This window comes from Rhipicephalus microplus, chromosome 3 (assembly GCF_043290135.1).
Source record: "Rhipicephalus microplus isolate Deutch F79 chromosome 3, USDA_Rmic, whole genome shotgun sequence".
NCBI lineage: Eukaryota > Metazoa > Arthropoda > Arachnida > Ixodida > Ixodidae > Rhipicephalus > Rhipicephalus microplus.
Window position 1 is genome coordinate 202347899 of NC_134702.1, and position 8662 is coordinate 202356560.

An 8662-nucleotide genomic window follows, 5' to 3' on the forward strand; every position below is an offset into this window, starting at 1 on the left:
TCGGCGTGGAATGATGTGGTGGCGCTGGCGTCGACCAATCTACCCGGGCGGATGGCTGGCAGGCGTTCCGCGTACGTGTTGGTACCTCTCTGTCGCGCCAAGTGTGAAGATGATCTCTCTTTTTTTTTTCTTATTCACATACCTCCCCTTTTCCGCGCAAATAAACGTTATTTGACATTATTGTTATTGAAGTTGCTGCTGACCGCACTGCAGCCCGAAGCAGCATAGTACATTGTACAATATAACAAGCACGTTTTTTTTAATTTTTAAAGTGTACATATTTTATACGAGAAACCAGCTGGCTGGTACACACCAGAAGCGCCCCCCCCATCCATCCGTTTGTCTATCCGTCCGTCTGTCTGTCTTTCTATCCACCTGTCTGTCTGTCCGTCCATCAGTCTGTCCATTCCTATTGCAAACCAGCGTGATGCCAGTACGTTTTCTGGCACTGGTACACGCTGGAAACACTGGTACAGGCTTGTAATCACTGGAACTTCGCTGGGTGGAATGGGAAAAAGCTGCGTTGCGCTGGTAGGGGCGCTGGCTCAACCGCTGTGATGATGGTGTGCTGTGCGAAGTGCTGGAAGCGCTAGAATTTTTACTGGCACTGGTGAATACTGGAGCACGCACTGTTTCTACCAGCGTAGCTGCAGCGTGCATGTTATTGTAGCGTATGCCATGTTCCTTTTTTTGGTGTCCTTGAATATAAAACACTCGATTCGACGGCAGGGAGAGGTGCTACCCATCAGATACCGAGCATACGTAATTTTTGCGGCGCACGTACTTATCGTATCAACAATAATGCACCTTTTTTCGCATATGCCCCCGCCTAAACCGACCATATTCGCGTCGTCCGTGTATTACTGTAACAATTACAAGTTCCAGTGTTTGTAAGCCTGGAGCTGCACGCCACTCCTAACAGAAACGGGAAATTGTTTTGCCGCAAAGTTGAGGAAACTTAAATGAGCTGATCGCTTCGCAAGGTTTGCCAAGGGAAGCGAGAAAAAAAAAAACCTGTCGTTCGATTCCACAACACTGCATAAATGTATGTCTGGTCATGCTTATCCTTCTACTCACTTCAGGCAAGAGTTCGAAATGTTGCGAAGCTCAAATGCAGAATGTTCAACCATACCAACTCAACGCATCAAGAGCGGTCTTACCCAGTGCCCGGCCCAGCGAGCATTAAAGCTGTCGTGCCACCGCGTTGATATATATGTTATCAGCGCTTCTTCCTTCGTGTACACACAACTTTAAAGTGTGAGAATAACGGTAAAGTATAGTTTAGACATCCAAGAACCTAAATTAACGATTTCGTCTTGTGTCGATGTTCGTAAAAGGAGCGCTGACGATCGAACATCGCAGTTTCAGCTACGCAGGCTGTCACCGAAAGCTGCCGGCCTCATTTGCTGGTACTTCGCCGACAGATATGTAACAACACGCAATTTTCAGTTGGTAATTTGGTACGCCTTCGTGAACTGACTCCCTGGCATACGTTTTCAGCGGACTGCATTGGTATTTCTATGGGTGTTTTTTAATTGTTGTTATTTATATAACTGCATATATCTCTACACTGGCATGCCCGCTGTATACTGCCAGTGGAGGCCAGAAAAACGGCTGTCGCTCGCCATCGCCGATCCGTAAATGCATTTCTGGCATTGATTGACCTTCTGCTTACTTCAGGTACAGTTTAGGTAAAAGTTAAAAATATTGCGAAGCTCAAACGCAGAAACTTCAATCATCGTAACTCAGCTGCTTCGAAAGCATCTTTACCCAGTGCGCCATCCCAGCGAGGCCTATCATGCCGCCCGCGTCGGTGTAACTGCTGCCGGCGCTTTTTACTTTAAGTAGGAACAATTGTAAAGCGTAAGAATGACTCTAAAGTTCAATTTATACATCACTGAGCCTAAATCAACCATTTATCCGCGTGTGCGGTGCCCGCACGAGGAGCGGCGACGATCGTTGTGTCGTGCTTTCAACAACGTAGGCTGTCACCGAAAGCTTCCTTGTGAACGCAGGAGCCGCTGCTTCTCTGACTCGTACGTAAGAACACACAATTTTGAGTTGGTAATTGGGTACGCGTTAGTGAACTAACATACTGGCATACTTTTTCAGTCGATTGCATTAGTCAATTCTTCGGCGGTTTTTTAGTTGCAGGTATCGATATAACTGCAAATATGTAATCTGGTACACTGGATGTGTACTGCTACATCGTCGCTTGCGCAAAAAAACTCAATATTCAATCGTGTGCGTCGATATCTACCAAACAAGACATGTAAATCATGTGTACTTGTTGACCAGTAGCAAGTGCTAGAACCGACTATGAAAGGAAAAAAAAAACTATTGGCAGCAACAGCTAACAATCTGTGGCTGCTCCTCCAGTCAATTTGAGATTTGTCAGAGTCAAAATGTAGATGCTTGAAAAAAACTTTGCGCTCTTGCTAATATCTGCACGTCATTCGGTGACCGGAAGCCGTTCGTCACGGTCGAATCAAGAGGCAATTGTCATAAGGAAAAGAATATCGTGTCAGTATTGACTGTGCAACTTGTAAACATAAAGTTGAATGGTGCGTTCTTCGGATAAATAGTAGTTTTACAACACTCGAAGCACGTTCTCAAGAAAAAAAAAATCTGGTGTGGCGCAGTGGGTAGCGTACTCGGTTAGAGATTATGAGGTAGCCAGTCGAAATCCTGTCAAGCAGTGCTTTATATGTTTTTGAATTTTCATTTATTGTTAATTTTATTGTGAATGCGCGTTATTTTACTTACATGTTTACATATCTTTGGCAAATGGGCGCCCAGTTTTATCCCTGTGAAGCCAGTTTGCGCAGAGTACTGGGACGCTGCCGCACCAGCATCCCATTACCTGCGCTGGAAGGCGCTGGTACCAGCGCCATACTGGGCCCATAATCAGGCATGGCACTGGACGCTGGTACCGAGAAGCGCAGGTTTCAGGGGCGGAGCGTCTTATAGCGGCACCCGTTCGTCCCCTGTAGTCGTTGTAGTATGGAACAAGTATAAAATTTTGACCTCCAAGGTGGTGCTGGTGAGAGATTTCTTCTGTGCGTTGCTGAACAATAAAAAATGGTGCTCAATGTACATGCCAATGGCTGCTAATGGGGAATGAGAGACAGCAACATTCAGCTTTTAGTGAACGCGCACGCTGATATTCCCATTAGCAGCCATTGGCATGCACATTGAGCACTATCTGACAAGAAAGGGTTGCCACGTTATACTCGCAGGTGTAACCTACTTAGTTTTAGAAAGGTTTAGCGAGCATTCAGCCGCAGTGCCATGAATACAATAACTAGTATATATCACGAATGAACTCGAGGTGGTTGAAGGTTGGAAGTAGATACGAAGCGCAAGCCGTAAGCAAGTAAAAGCCGAATTCTCCTGTCTCTCATTTCCCATTGGCATGTACATTGAACACTATCTGGCAGGAAAAGGTTGCTACGTTATACTAGCTGGGCGTAACCTCCTATGTTTCAGAAAGGTTTAGCGAGCGTTCGGCCGCAGTGCCATGAATACAGTGAACTAGTATATACCATGAACTCGAGGTGGTTAAAGGTGGGAAGTAGACCCGAAGCGCAAGCCGTAAGAAAGTGTGCGTGGGCCTCCTGTCGTTCAGTTCTTGGAATGTCCGCTGGATGGCGGTGCTTCTATATGGGGAATATATGATGAAAAGATGCGAAATGGTGGTACTTGGAGTGTGGAATAGATGGACGAACGGACACACAGACAGATGCATGGATAGACGCATGAACGGACGCATGGGCGGATGCATGGACGAACGCAGGGACGGATGCGCGAACAGACGCACGCACGGGCGGGCGGATGGGCGCATGGATAATCACACAGACGGAGGCTCTAGATCAGATTTGTCACGCGCAATACGGGTGTCACTCACGGCGTCTGGTCCTGAAGATTGGGATGCTCTTAAAACACAGTGGCGCCTGCGCTGCGCAGTGGAGGGGCGTTCGCTTCGTCGACGCGTTTCTGAAGAGCTTGCTGATACTGCGATGAAGTTACGCATTGCTCTGTGCGCCGAGACGCCTTCTTCTCTGATGCGAGCATGGTAGCGTAAACTGCGTGAACGCTTTCAACGCTTGACAGCTGCTTCGTCCCTGGAGGCAGCAGCATCGTGCTGTAGACACAACACATGTGCACATCCCGAGGTGCTGCGCTACGCGAGACATTCATTTTTTTGGGGGGGGGGCAATCACAGCCATCTGTCTCCATGACAGCACAAATACCACCCTCACAGCGGCTTCCTACGCGTGATCGATCTGTTTTGCTTGCGCATTTTGAAGCAATGTCGTGTTCGGCCATGCGGACTAACTGTGATGAAACACCACCAATGCTTTGAAGTTTGCCCCGTATTCCTCAAGAAGCTGTGGTTATTCTGCACATCCTTCCATCGGCTGAAGAGGTAAAAGCGCCACTGAAATCTATGAAACGTGGAACGGCCCCTGAGCCAGACGGTTTTCCTGTTGAATTTTACTTGACATTTTGGGATGAGATTGGTGCTACCTTTACCGTGGTTATCCGGCGATGCTACGAGGACGGTGTCTTTCCATCGAGTTTTCGAGATGGAAACATTGTGCTTATTCCAAAAGGTGATGCTTCCTCTGTTAATCCTGAAGATTGGAGACCTATCACGCTCCTCAATGTTGACTATAAGATATTCGCGGCGGTAGCCGTTTAACGTTTGAGGGGTCTGTTGAACACCCTGGTAAGTCATCACCAGACGTCATCAGTGCTTGGACGAGAAATACACAGCTTGTCATTTACACACGGGATATCATAGCCTAAATCCTGTCGTGATCTGCACGTGGTATCCTTGTGTCTTTGGACCAGGAAAAAGCGTTTGACCGACTAGAGCACGCGTGAATCCTTAATGTGCTCACAGCCTTTGGCTTTTCTCATTCGTTTGTGGAAATGATTAAAAACACATACACTGGGCTGAAAAGCCCACTAGTTCTGGATGGCTGGAAAAGTGCCGCCTTTTCCATAACACGTGGGGTCCGCCAGGAATGTCCATTGTCTCCTGTGCTATTTGTCCTCAGCCTTGAGCCATACTTGCGTGCTCTGGACGCGGATTCACGTGTCCGGAATCTTGCGCTTCCTGGTAGCGGTGTCGTGAAAGTCACAGCTTTCGCTGATGATGTAGCCTTGTACCTTTCAGATGAAGATAGCCTTTCACGCAGCCTGCGTGTATTTTTCCAGTATGGTGATATTTCAGGTGCAGCGTTGATCATCTCCGAATCCCGGCATTTCTTCATTGGCTCTCCAAGCTCCAGGCTTATCACCGGTTTTCCTGTTCAGCGGGCCGCATCCCTTCGCATTTTCGGTATTCATACAACCACTACGGCATTTGCGAATCCGTTTGGTTAAACGCTCTCAAAGAAGTAAGACTGAAAATTCAGGATGCACGGGACTTTAACTTCCCGTTTCTTGAGCGGAGGTAACTTGCGCAGACTGTATTTTGCGGTGGCATTTGGTACCTTTCCCACGTCGTGCAACCATCTTTACGCATCGTGCGATCACTGCAGTCGGCTTTGTGTTCCGTATTTTGGTCAGGTGGCACTGGGACAGCAGCGTTCTCAGAGAGGCTTTGCTTTCTCTGCAGTGTCCATACGCTGTCGGCAGCTGGCACTGTGCTTCCTTTTGCGCCTAGTGCAGGGGGAGGAATCTCCCGCACGAACGCTTGCATATTATTTTCTGCGTACTCACCTTCGGCATTTGATGCCTAATGTGCAACTTAACAGGGGGCTGCAGTCAATAACACTTCCTGCGTTTTATGCAACAACTGTTGCATTTTTTCGCCACGTCAAGTCGAGCTGTCCTAGCATAGATGTTTTGAACAACCACATAGTGGAGACAACTGCTGCTTTGTTGCTTCCGTTGGTCCAGCCAGCCTGCCGTGCTCGCTCTAGACGGGTGTCTTGGAGCACGTTAACGGCTTCTTTTCTGCCTGGACACCTCGGGGACTTCATGTGGCGCCTGGGTTGGGGTGTGCTTCCCACTCTCGACCACCTCGAAAGGTGGAGAATGGTTCAGTCAGCAACATGTTCAAACTGCTCCCTTCGGGAAACAAATGAGCATTTTCTGAGGCATTGTGTCATTGCTCGTGTTTTTTGGAGAGCCGCACCTGCCAGACTTCGCTGCCTCAGAGTAAATCGCTTCGTTTCTTCTGGGGCGTTGTTCGCGAGGCCGTTTCGCTTGTCTTCTCATTGTTGCTGACTCTTTCTACCTCTGGCGCAACCGCGGCGAGGCGGTTGCACCGGGCCGCCGCCGCCGCGCGCTGTACCCGATCCTAGAACGATTGTACTCGGAGCTGCTGTCTGTTTTGTCGGAGGAGCTCTTCTTCCTCGGTGAAGAGGAATTTCTTCGGCACTGGTCTTGCCCTTTTGTGTCGGTCTATGACGGACGAGTGAAACTTGTCTTTCGGCCGGCCTGGGATTGGTAGGCTGATGTGTCGATGCGCCGGCAGAAATGGCATGCCAACATGTAAATATACAAAATGTACATATTTATGTTTTATTTGTCTCTTGTTTACCTTGAAGTATTTTGTGGTTGTGTTTGTGTGAACCATCGAATGTACATGCTCTTTAAATGTCATCTCATATCCATGTTCATGTAAATGACGTCTGTTTTGTCATCATCGTTAGAGTATGTCTAAGAAGGAAATGTTCCGTTAATTTTTATTGACGTTTGTGGCAATCATTTTTTTTTAAACGAAACGCACGAAACGAACGCACAATTACACTCAAGATAAGTGCGAAAGCTGTCACAATGTTCGTGGGGGAGCAGCGCGCGCCTTTAGCGAACGTGACTGCGGCATCAGGCAAAGTGGCCTTCGTGCTCTCCGAATCACGGGTCTGATACGGTCTGATAATCACGGGTCTGATAAGTGCTCGCGCAGGAGAGGCACTGGCCGCTCCGTAGGGGCGACGCTCATTAAAACAAGCTTGTCGCACCATGTCGCGTCTGATCACGAAAAAGATGGGTGTTTGAACGTCCCCAGTCACCCCCTTCTGGCTACGCTCTTGACCTACCGGTAAAATTTTTTTCAGTTAGAATTTATTGATTTGATATGTGGGGTTTAACGTCACAAAACCACTATATGATTATGAGAGACGCCGTAGTGGAGGGCTCCGGAAATTTAGACCACCTGGGGTTCTTTAACGTGCACCCAAATCTGAGCACACGGGCCTACAACATTTCCGCCTCCATCGGAAATGCAGCCGCCGCAGCCGGGATTCGAACCCGCGCCCTGCGGGTCAGCAGCCGAGTACCTTAGCCACTAGACCACCGCGGCGGGGCCGGTTGAACATTTGATACATCGAAACCACACTTACTCTGTTCGCATGATATTCTGGTGAGACATTTCATTTAAGATTGTGGAGTATAAAAATAATAACAAGGGCACCTATCTTTATTTATCAGGACTAAGAGGTAGACTGGGAGAAAAAGCACAGAAGTTGCTTGAAGAGCTCCGAACGCCCAAAAGTAGGCTTGGACGGTTTTACAGCGGTGCACGTGTACAACCTTTTTAACAGAGCAAGTCAGAAAAAAGTAAAAGAATTGCGATGTAGTATTTTTACCACCAATGCAAAATAATTGCACTTGAAATAATTATTATTGTTATTACCACACTTCAAGAACTCATTATGCCTAGTAAACACCAAATTTCGAAAACATAGGAGTTCCGTACTTCAAACCACAGTAACTCCAAAAAGACACAGCCCTTCTTATTCTTTGCCTATGTCTCCAATCATGGCTACTGTAAACCTTTTTTTAAAGACGATAGTCCTTCTTGGGGACCTTCGACAGAGAAATTTTGGTCTGTCTGTCTGTCAGTACATTTGTCTGTTTGTCCACCCTAACAATATCTCAAACGGCACGGAACGGCCAACCCCATCCGCAGCGCCCACCAATATTAAATATTGCTCAAGGTTTAGCATTTATAGTTGTGCGATTGTCAATTAAAAAGCAATTATTGCGCATATCTGAGGTGCCACAACAACACTTCGATGTTTTCTATGTCTGCATCTATACTAGAAGAGGCACACTCAAGTAAGTCTAAGGAATGTAGCGTTTAAGCGCGCTGCAGTGACAGTGCAACGCGATGCTCAAAAAAAATTGCCCGCAGCTTCCCTCGGGGGAACACTGAGGAGGATGCGGAAGCGGTTCCGCCAACAGTTTGGCCGGCGCTGGTCGAAGGGACGTCGATCATTCTGTTTGTGGATTCGTTGGCATTCATTTCACGGCGACTTCGGACGTCGACGCGCCGTACACACCAACGGACGAGCGGCAACTGAGCGAGCGAGCGCCGACCTTGAGTATATATACAGCGCGACGGCGCATGCGCTGTCAGCTGTCGAATGTTCTCGAAGGAGAAGCGCGCGCGCGGCACAGATGGCGACGGCGCGACGGCGCATGCGCGGTCAGCTGTCGAATGTTCTCGAAGGAGAAGCGCGCGCGGCACAGATGGTGGGCGATGGCGCGACGGCGCATGCGCGCGCGTCAGCTGTCGAATGTTCGAGAAGCGGTGCGGACGGCGCACTACAAGGCGCGAGTATAAGATGCTTCCGCATCTAAAAGGTGTTTCCAACGCTTTGCTACGACGTCACGGTGGTGGCACCGGCCCGTCGCTTTG